The 11,550-nt window shown below is 43.2% G+C and overlaps 1 non-coding gene across 1 annotated transcript; it reads left to right on the top strand.

Annotated features, from left to right (window-relative positions):
• The first annotated feature begins 9,156 nt into the window (after positions 1–9,156).
• On the top strand, positions 9,157–9,228 carry trnah-gug (transfer RNA histidin (anticodon GUG)). The gene has a single exon. It is a non-coding gene; the product is annotated as a tRNA-His (tRNA).
• The last annotated feature ends 2,322 nt before the right edge of the window (positions 9,229–11,550 follow it).

Here is an 11,550-nt window from a genome sequence, read left to right as displayed (position 1 = left end):
CAGATTAACTATGTTAAAAATCACACACACCAGGTTATAGTCCAACAGGTTTAAATGGAAGCACACTAACTTTCGGAGCGACGCTTGTTCATCAAGTGATACTCAGGTGACTATCACCTGATCAAGGAGCATCGCTCCGAAAGCTAGTGTGCTTCCAATTAAACCTGTTGGACTATAACCTGGTGTTCTGTGATTTTTAACTTTGTACACCCCAGTCCAACACCGGCATTTCCAAATCAGATCATCCATGAGTTTGTTGAATAGTTGAGCAGACTACTTGGGCTGAATAGCATACTTCCACTTGGTTTAACATTTGGTCCAACGCCTTATTTTATTCATAAGTTCAGAATTGTGAGGGGATGGGATGAAGTGACAGAAAAAGTTTATTAAACAGATCAGACAGATGAGGAACAAGGCTCATAAACTCAGCAAGAAGAAATGTGCTGTGACCTGGGAGCAACAAATGACACTGGGCTCAGCACAGGTGGCTGTGTACAGAAGCTGTGGTTGCTGAAGGAAGTTGCTAGATCTTATACAGTTGGCAAGTCAGTGAACACGCTGGATGATGGATCGTTGTATAATTCTCACACAGCAGAAATTTGTGAAAGAATGAAAGGTTCGTCTCATTGGAGAGGTTTTCTGCAGTGCCAATTCCGAGTGACTGTTTGAAATACTATTCAGATCATTGTGTGAAGTATTAGGTTAAAATACTCATGAACAACCCCACTGGATAAACCTGTGTTTCCGATCGCTTGTTATTTTTTTCTCATTCTTTCGATGTAAATTTATAGAAAGACAAGATTGAATGTAAGGCGGAAAGAAAAATGCGTTCTTTCTCATTACACCAATTTAATCTACAATTGAATAGAATGACTGCTCTCATTCTTCATTTCAACTTTAATGTGGTGTCGATTATTTTTGAATCTCCCGTGCAGTAAAGGGCAAGAACAAGATTCTCGATCCAGTGTATACCAGAATGTGATGTGCAAAGAAAAACCGCTATAGCGGTGGGTAAAGTTAGCAACCAGAGTGTGACTCGAACCCGTGAATGTGGAGCACAGCGATATAATAACCCACCACCATAATCGCTCGGTCTCTTCAGCACATTTTGTAGTGGGGTGACATGTGACCTCATCAGGTTACACGTGGTGAAAGTCATGGATGAGAAAGTTCCAGAGCGGAATCGAATCCACACCATTGTGTTTCTGCTTTTGGTAGAATTATAATAACAGCAAATTCCAATAAATAGCCATGCTGGTCCGAATGAATAGCTGTTACTAATACTTTCTGAGTCAGAACTAAGTCAGAATGAAACAGGACAAGAATTTTCCGTCATATTTACACCTACATTTGACTCATAACTTTTTTCAGTCACTTTCTCTCTCACGTGAAAAAGCAGTCATGGTGAGTGAACTAAAGGCGATGTTGTCACTCAATGGCCTTTCTCATATGGCTGAACCTGAATTGGATTAAATCGCAAGAAATGCTGATTTGTTTGTTTCATTTTAATTTTGCTGAAACCAAACAATGTTCATTGTAATAATCAGAAGTGAATTAGATATATCTCATTGGAACGATTAATGTTGTATTCAAATTTGCTCTGACTTTATTTCAGCTTAAGGAAAATACTGCTTAGAAAAACAGAGGGTTAAAGTGCAAAAGAAAACCTACCAATTTTGTTGCTCGTTGCTTTAGCAGATTTCACTGAGTATTAAATGGACCAAACATCATGGTGTTTGTTCTCACATCCTTAACGCATGTGATGAAAGCAGGAAGTCGATCTCCAAGCAACTGGTCACTTCCTATTAATTATGTAATATCTTCCCTTCACAATAAATAAAAATCCACTCAGTTCCATTTACAATGCTTTAGGTGGAAAATTATGCCAAATCTTTCAAAATGCAGAGTTTTGGAACAGAATCTTATTCAGCTGCACACATTAAATAAATTTCTTTACATTTAAAGTCAACCAACTTAGACATTGTTTCCCTGCAACTTCCGACCGACTTCACCCCACCTCTGCACCTTTACCTAGCCACACGCTGTCGCTCTCCTTGTGAAATTTATTCCTTGTATGTCACCAAATGTGCCTTTCCAAATATTTTGAAAAACAGATTCTCGGAGTGACTGCGATTCTGTTCTCATCATTACTTTGTCCTTCAAAGAGTTTATCAAAGGTACTGAATGCCTGACATCTAGATGTTTACTTACTTGAAAGAGGGAATTTTCCACCTATTTACTCTGACCAAACATTTCATAACCTGAAAGAAACCCATTAAGTCTTCCTTGGTTCAGGGATAACTGTTCTCAATTTTCCAAGAAGACAAGTGAATAAAATCTCATCCTCAGTACACCCCCAACAGCATCTTCTCTAATGGCTTTATACCGCAGTAAACACCGTCATTATCATTTCATAGAATAACAGAATCATACAGTGCAGAAAGAGCATTTCAGTCAATCGAGCTGGTGTTGACTCTCTGAAGAGCATCTCACCCAGACCTAGCTCCCCTCCCTATTTCCTTATATTTCACCTGAAGAAGGGGAACCCCCACCCCCCCATGATATGAAATAAACCTGTAGGAGTATAACCAGACGTCCTGTCACTTCTGACCTTATTCCCGCGTTACCCATGGCTCATTCTCCTAACTTACTTAATTCACTCACTGGACAGGAGAGGGCAATTTAACTTTGCCAATCAACCTAACCCTCCCTCTGAACAGTAGTGCGAATTACTGAGACAATGTTCCATCATACTGAGCAAATGCTGTATCATTTTTTAATGGTTATATACCCTGGTGAAACTCATCAAAACAAATGTATCGAAACGCTACTCTGTCCTTTACAATTTAATTCGTGCTGTGGGAAATGTTTCTGTACTCATATTTGAATGCGTTTATGTTGTTTCTTCTTAAGCTTCCTGCTTCTAGTAATCACATCAATCCGGAACAAGTCTGTCAAATGCTTTTCATTCCAACACAGTCACATTTGCAGAAGTCACGTGTTTGCACTTTCACTGACACTCCGCCAACCTGAGAGCTGCAGTCCTTCCCCACCTTTATTCAGGCAGCAATGTCCTTCGTGTGATATGCCCCATCGAGAATGGAAGGACAGGTATCAATACCCGCACTTGGGAATGGAACGACATTTTTAAAACGTTTACACTGTCCCCAGCGGAAAATTGAGCCCCGTGACAGGCGGGGCCACTAACCATTATACTACCAAGGACAAGAGTGTCAAATGAGGCCCTTCAATCAAATGTGGCCACACTTGTCAAAAACAACTGCCTCATGAACTGAATCCCATTTCGGAATGCTTACCCCATAGCCGTATATGTCTTGGCATCAAAAGTTCACATTTGCATATTTATTCAGGTTATAAGCTTTTCTGCCACTCTGAAAAACGCAGACAGTATATTCCAAGTTCCAACCACCCACTGGCTGATAAAGTTTTTTGCGCACATCTTCTCAAAGCTTTCTGTCTTTCTCCATAAGTCTCTGGCCCCTGCTGATCGATCCCTCCATCAATGGGAAACTCGTTCAATCAAACCTGTCCATACCCTAACTCAATCATGTCTTGTCTACATCTCCTTTGCACTGCGACAAACACTCCACTCTGCCCTGACTTTCTTCACAACTGAACCTCTTCAGCCCAAACAGTATTCTGCTAAATATCTCCTGCAATTTTCTCGGAGTGATCACATCCTTGCTATAACGTGACTTGCAAAACTGCACACAACACTCTTGCTTGAGCCTAATGAGCATTTGTTTTAACATTTCTGCATTAGTATGAGGACGAGTCTGGTTAAGCAGAATTTATTACTTATTCCGAATTGCCCAGAGGGCAATTCAGACTCAACCATATTGCTCTGAGTCTGAAGTCACATGCAGCCCAGACCAAGTAAGGATAGAAAATTCCATCCTGAAAGGACATCAGTGAAACAGATTTTGTTTTCAACAATTGTCAATGGATCTATAGTAATCATTAGATTCTTACTTGTAAATATTTTCAGAATCCAAATTTGACAATCATGGCATGGTGGGTTTCGAGCCCGAATACCCAGAATACCTCGGTCTCTGGATTATCAGTCCTATGAAATTATCACAAGACCAACGCAGAAAGCCATAAAAGCTGATCTTTTCCAATAAAATGTCTTTTCACCAAAACTGCCCTGGGTATTTTCCATGAGCCTGACGCTCCAATTGTCTCTGACCTATGTCAGTAAAAGCTGCTACATGGGGATTGATTTCACAACCGCGGTATCCAAATGGATCGACTTGTTTGAAGGTCCCGATGGTGGGATTGGGCCACGTTCACCCAACAGCCATGATCGCAGCAGCAGCACAGACAGAACAGTATGAATGTGAAAGAGAGTGGTAGATTATGCATTGCCTCGGAGAAATGGGGGGGGGGGGGGGGGGGAGGGACGGAAAGGAGGTTTAATGATCGTGGGAAGGAGAGAAATCTCCAACAACGGGTGTGTTTGAATCCTGATATATGAAACGCAGAGATGTAAGAGAGCGGAATTTGAAGGTAAAACAATTAATTTCTTAGCATTAGTCAGAAAAAGGAAAACGGAGAGAACACTTAGTGCCGTGATTTGGTTTCAAATCGAGGTTGCTGTGGTCACAATGCAAAATATCGACAACCACGATCACAGTTACCACAGAACAGGATGCTTGCAAGCAGCAATAAGTATACTAGCAGAGGGAATGTTCGGAAGAACAGCAAATGTACAATATCAGTACTCAGTGACATGTCGGAACTGAGAATGAGCTGAATCTTTCAGTTCGATGTCCTCAGAGGCTGTGGAGATCCCTTGAATGAGAATGTTGAAAAATGAGATTGATCAATTTCGACAAAACATCAAAGACTCGGGGGCCAGTACAGGATATTATTGAAATGTATGTTTCAATAGCATTTTAGCTTAACATCGGCTCAGCCGCCCAGATCCAACTGGAAATTGGGATGGGAATGAGTGTGCAGAGTTACTCTCTGGCTCCAGTGACGCAATAGATGAGCGTCCTGTCCTTCTGTGATGGTAGAGAGGCGCAAGAAATTCCTCGGTTGAGTGTGCTCCTTCTCAAGGGAATGGTTGTCCCCGTTTATACTATTATAGCGATTTACAGTGCATCTTTCTAAGATAGCTGAGTGGCATAAGTGGAGCGTGTTGAGCCCTTAACTTTGCAGTGGTGGGTTTGAAAGATGATTTTGCTCTTTGGATTTGTGTTTCCGACACTGGCGGTAGCAGCTACATTTGCTCGCATCAGCTCAGTATCAGTTTCTTCCACACAGTCAAGACTTCAACCTGGAGAATGTGGTGATGGGGTGATATTTTAAACTAGTCATCCATGGCGACTGGAACTGGGTGATGTTTAAGTTCGACGAATAAAACCTGAAATGCTAGCCTGACCTCAAGAACAGAGATCATGACTTAAATTTCCTGCAATCCCATTCATTCATGTCCTTATGCAGGGGATTCTACCATCTTCACCCAGTCTGCCTACGAGAGACTCCAGGACCAGAAAAAAACATGAGATGACCCTTAATTCAGGAATCCCCACCGTGTGGGGAAGCAGGCTAGTCGGCCCTTCCAATCCACACATCCACCCGAAGCGCATCCCACCAGACCCCGTGGTATCCCCTATCCCATAAGCAAGCATCTCCCACTGTTGATCCCTGTAACTGGCACATCTTTGGTCAGAGGGAGAAATAAAACTACAAACACGCAGAGAATGTGCAGACTGCCCACAGACAGACACCCGAGGCTGGGATCACATCCGTGTTTGTGGTGTAGCCAGACAGCAATGAACGAGGGGCGAAGAATAAATGTTGTCCTGACCAGTCATACTCAAACCCTGTGGGTGAATGAGAAAGAATGAAAACACAGAAACAACATGGAAAACGGGATTTGTATCTGTGTGGACACAATGTGAAAGGATCGTTCACCCTGTGTAGAACAAAAAGGAAGCTGATACCACAGAGAAAGCAGGGAAATGTGGGAACTGCTGGAAGGGATTCAATTAACCACAGAAATGGAACCTCATTTAATCAGTAACACTTGGGAGAGGCCGTTCACCAGTCCCGTGTGTGGGAAGGGATCACTGAGCAAAACAACCTCCGGAGACTCCAGCAGGATTACATATCCCATCAGGTGTTCGATTATGCTGTCAATGCTGCTGTTAATCCCAACCAGCTATTTGTTCCATAGCGTCAATCATAGAGTCATACAGCATGATAAAAGGCCAGTCAGTCCAACCAATCCATGCTGAACATACTGCCAAACTAATTTAGTCCCATCTGCCTCTTGCTGTTCCCGCTGAGTGGTTATAATGCCCTTGTAGTTTTATTACTGTGGTGTTAATCCAAAAACCCAGGTAATATTTTGGGGACAAAGGTTTCAGGTCCTGGCACGACAGATGGTGGAGTTTGAATTCAATAAGCACCTGGAATTGAAGAGTCTCGTGATGACCTGAATCAGTTGTGTGGAAACTCCATCTGATTCACTCATGCCAGTTCGGAAAGCAACCTGCCATCGTCATCTGCTCTCTCCCACGAGACTCCAGATGGATAATATCGTGGTTGACTCTTAAATGCCCTCTGGGAAATAACTGACGTAGTAGGCATGAATAAATTTATTTCAAAAATCCCACTTTCCCATTCATGTTTAGAATCAATTGTCCTTTAAATGTTGCAAACGTACCCTCATCCATCACTTCCTCAGCAAGTTAATTGCACACGTAAACAACTTCCCTAAAAAAATGCCTCACATGTCTTTTTTTAAAAAAATCTCTGTCCTTTCATCTTAAACATATGCCCTCTCGTCTTGAAATCCCCCTCCTGGGAAAAGGCAGCTATCAGTAACTCTAAATTGCCTCTCAATAATTCATAAACTTCTGTCAGGTCGCCGCTCAAACCATGAACCTACAGTGAAAACAGTCTCAACTAGGAGAAAATGAGAACTGCAGATGAGAGATCAGAATCGAGAATGTTGTGCTGGGAAAGAACAGCAAGTCAGGCAGCATCTGAGGAGCAGGAGAATCGACGTTTCGGGAAAGAGTCTGGTGAACGACACTTGCGCGAAAACAAAATGATTCTCCTGTTCCTCGGATTTTGTCTTACCTGATGTGGTTTTCCAGCACCCCAATCTCGAATCTGAAAATAGTCTCAGCCTATCCAGCCTTTCATTATAACTCAAACCTTCCACAGGCAACAAACGTGTATACCTTTTCTGAACCTGCTCCAGCTGAATAATATCAGTCCTACAACTGGGCGACCAGAACTGGACATAATATTCCAGAAGATGCCTCATCAATGTCCTGCAAAACTTCAACATAACATCCCAACTACTATACACAAAGGAATGAGCAATGAAGGGAAGTATGTTAAATACCTTTGAACCATTTTGTCTGTTGTTAATGTAAATTACAAGGAATTATGTACCGGCATCCCGAGCTTCCGTGTTCTCCAACATACGCAAAGCCATACTCTTTTTGTTGTACCAAAATGCAATACCTTCAATTTATATAGAGTGAACTCCATGTTACATTTTTAAGTTCAACGACTCATTGGATTAAGATCCTTTTGAAACTTAGATAATCTTCCCCACTATCTACAATTCTGGTGTCGCCTGCAAAACTACGAAGCATGCCTGCAGTGAGTTCCACTGTTTTCTCATATAGATCAATGATTCATATTTACTTGTAGTGGCCGTCATTTATCAGTGTGCAGATCATACAACAGTTAGTCATGCAATTAATCATGAGGAAGAAAGCCGCAGACTGCAGGGAGATATCAAACAATTGGAAATGAAAATTGTGAAAGTAATTCATTCCAGGGAAGTGGGTGATGGTGAAGGAAAATTAAACTTCAAACCAGCTGCCCACGCTCCAGTTGTGGCACTCAGCTGTCTCAGCAAGATGCACTGTAGATTGCTGTTATTATAAACGGGAACAAATTTTCCCTTCTGCTCCGCCTTTGACCAGAAGCACGTCCAACCTCGGAATTGCTTGCGCCTCTAAACCATCATAGAAATACCGTGCATTCCCCGGTTGCGTCAGTTGAGCCATCGAGCTTGCGACCTCATTCCCATCTCGATTTCAAGTTGGTTCTTCACGACTGCGCCACTCAGTTTCTCTGATTCTGGGGCTGGGAACGGGACGATGTAGTAGTAGTGGTTACTGCCTTGTGTGGGGAAACTCGTGAAGTAGCCGATGTTAAACTGCATTGCTATTGAAGCATGCATTTCAACAAAAGCCTGGTAAAAACAATGACTGCAGATGCTGGAAACCAGATTCTGGATTAGTGGTGCTGGAAGAGCACAGCAGTTCAGGCAGCATCCGAGGAGAAGTAAAATCGACGTTTCGGGCAAAAGCCCTTCATCGGGAATACAGGTAGAGAGCCTGAAGGGTAGAGAGATAAGTGAGAGGAAGGTGGGGGTGGGGAGAAAGTAGCATAGAGTACAATAGTTGAGTGGGGGAGGGGACGAAGGTGATAGGTCGTGGGGGAGGGTGGAGTGGATAGATGGAAAAGAAGATAGGCAGGTAGGACAAGTCAGGGCAAGTTATGGAGACAGTGCGGACCTGGAAGTTTAGAACTGGGGTGAGTTGGGGAAAGGGCAAATGAGGAAGTCCACATTGATGCCCTGGGTTTGAAATGTTCCGAGATGGAAGATGAGGCGATCTTCCTCCAGGCGTTTGGTGGTGAGGGAGCGGCGGTGAAGGAGGACCAGGACCTCCAGCACTTCGGCAGAGTGGGAGGGAGAGTTGAAATGTTGGGCCACAGGGCGGTGTGCTTGATTGGTGCGGTTGTCCCAGAGATGTTCCCTAAAGCGTTCTGCTAGTAGGCGTCCAGTCTCCCCAATGTACAGGAGACCACACTGGGAGCAACGGATACAATAAATGATATTGGTGGATGTGCAGATAACAATATCTGAACTGTCCCCCGGAGTCTTTGATGTTTTGGAGAAATCTATTTATCTCAGCCTTCAGCACATTAATGATGGAATGTGGGCACTGATGTTAAAGGGTCAGCCCATTCTGTGTTCCCACATTTCTGCCACGGTTCGCTAAACCCTGATATCGTGCATTTGGTGTTCTGCCTAACATTTCTTATGATACTGTACTTACTACTGTCGGTTAGCGTGCTTGTCTGTGGGGTGCCGTGATCGTATAATGGTTAGTACTCTGCGTTGTGGCCGCAGTAACCTTGGTTCGAATCCAAGTCACGGCATTAATTGCTCTATGTGTTCCAGTCATTTGTGAAACACAAAGGCAGCAGTTGTTTTAACGTGGTGATTTTCTTCAAGTTGATGTTTTTTTTTCCTTCAAGCTCTGGCCGCTCACATCACGGTGTTTCATATGTCAGAATTCAAATCCACCCGTTCTCAGAGATTTCTTCCCTCCTACGATCACTAACCAAACTTTCCATCCCATACCCCCAGTTCATTAATTTGGAGATGCCGGTGTTGGATTATGGAGTACAAAGTTTAAAATCACCCAACACCAGGTTAACGTCATCCAGGTTTAACTGAAGCACTAGCTTTCGGAGCGCTGCTCTTTCATCATGTGTTTGTGGAGTCATTTCCTATTTCACTAAGGCATTGCAGAATCTAATACAGACTCTCACATTGATAACGATCAGTCTGTGTGGCTGCAGTCACTGTTGCTGAGTGAACGTGCCCCAACCCGACCATCGGGACCTGCAGACCTATTGATCCATTTGGTTACCACTGTTGTGAGATCACTACACATGTAGCAGCTTTTACCGACATAGACCAGATATTATTGGCGGGGGTCAAGCTCAGGAAAATGGCACAGGACAGTATCGGGGAAAAGCGACTTCAATGGATAAGATCACTTTCATTGCTTTTCTGCAATGGCCGAGCGCTATTACCACTAACCACTGAACTGTTAATTCAGACACCAGGCACCCGGGTTTGACTCCCACCATGCTAGGTGATAGAATTGGGATTCAATAAATATCTGGAATTACGAATCTAATAACTCCTATATATCCATGTTCAATTGTTGAAAAAACAAACCATCTGAAGTCCTTTAAGGAATGAAACTGCCATTCTTACCTGCTCAGGCCTCCATGTGACTCCAGACTCACTAAAATATGGTTGAGTCTCAACTGCCCACTGTGTAATTAGGGATAGCAATAAATAGTGCGGAGCCAGCGACGCCCTCATACTGTATCAGAATCGTAAAAAAAAGTTCATTCGGCTCTAGCTGGAGTAATGTGTGCAGTTCTGCAATTCAGAATAATGCATGGATGTGATCACACTGGGAATATTGCAGGAGAGATTCACTGGGATATTGTCTGGGCTGAAGAGTTTCAGTTGTGAAGAGAGATTGGACAGACTGGGGTTGTTAATCGCCGAGTAGAGGAGATTGGAGAAGACATGACTGAGATGTACAAAATACTGAGGGATATGGATAGGATAGACTTAAAGAAGCGTTTCTTATTGATGGAGAGTTCGAACCCTGGGGCCAGGAGACTTCGAGAAAAGGCAGAAAGGTTTGAGTAGATTTGCGGAAAGGGTCAGAGAGGCGGAAATCGTTCTAAACTTAAAAAAAATTGAGATGTTAATTTGTGATGCCAAAACATATAAGACTATTGGCTAAACGATGGAAAACTTGATTCAGGTCGTTAAGCAGTTGTGTTGGACAAGTGCGGCAACAACAGGCCTCCTTCGATGTTATTGTCCTTCACAGTATCGTGGTTAGTGTCCCCTCCTGTCACAGGAATTAATTCTCCGCTGGGACATCAAAAATGTTTTAAACCTGTCGCTCTGTTCACCACTGAAGGTTATTAATGCCTGACCTTCCATTCTCGATTGGATATGTCACAGCAAGGACAGTGCTGTCTGAATCAGCTGGGGAAGGACTGCAGCTCCTGGGGAGAGAGAGTGTCAGTGAAAGTGCAAACACGTAACTTCTGCAAACTACACATTATGCTTGTGTTGCAATGAAAACAATTATATAGAGTTGTTCCTCACTGTTATGTTTATTTAAAGCAGGAATCTGAGGAAGAAGACAAAGCAAACCCATTCAGATCTGAGTGCAGAAACATTTCCAGCAGCACTAATGAGGTTGTACAGCGTAGAACCGCGTTTGGATGCATTGAATTCGGGTTGGTGGGCGCAACGTGCTTTCACTCGGCGGAGTTACCAGTGTATAAAGCCATTACACATGATACAGATAGTGTTCAATGTGATGGTACATTTGCTCAGTGGTTCGCACAGCCGGTAAGTCTGTAGGTTAAGTGGATTTACCATGTTATATTGCGCTGATTTGTCCAGGGAGTGAATTCAGTAAGTTAAGTGAATTAGCCATGGGTAACGCAGTGATAAGGTCAGCAGTCACACAATGCCAGGTTTTATTCCAGCAGGTTTATTTGAAATCACAAGCCAGAGGCCTGCGGGGATAGGGACGGGAGCTAGGTCTGGTTGAGATGCTGTTCAGAGTGTCCCTACAGACTCGATTGGCTGAACTGTTTTTTCTGCATTGTAGAGAATCTGTGATTCTATCAGAGAGGACACTGCCAGCG

The sequence above is a fragment of the Chiloscyllium plagiosum genome, unplaced genomic scaffold (genome assembly GCF_037043375.1).
Source record: "Chiloscyllium plagiosum isolate Xiang-an unplaced genomic scaffold, Cpla_swu_hap1 HiC_scaffold_13, whole genome shotgun sequence".
Classification (NCBI taxonomy): Eukaryota; Metazoa; Chordata; class Chondrichthyes; order Orectolobiformes; family Hemiscylliidae; genus Chiloscyllium; species Chiloscyllium plagiosum.
Note: the sequence above shows the minus strand (reverse complement) of the source record. Positions and strands in the feature narration are given on the sequence as shown.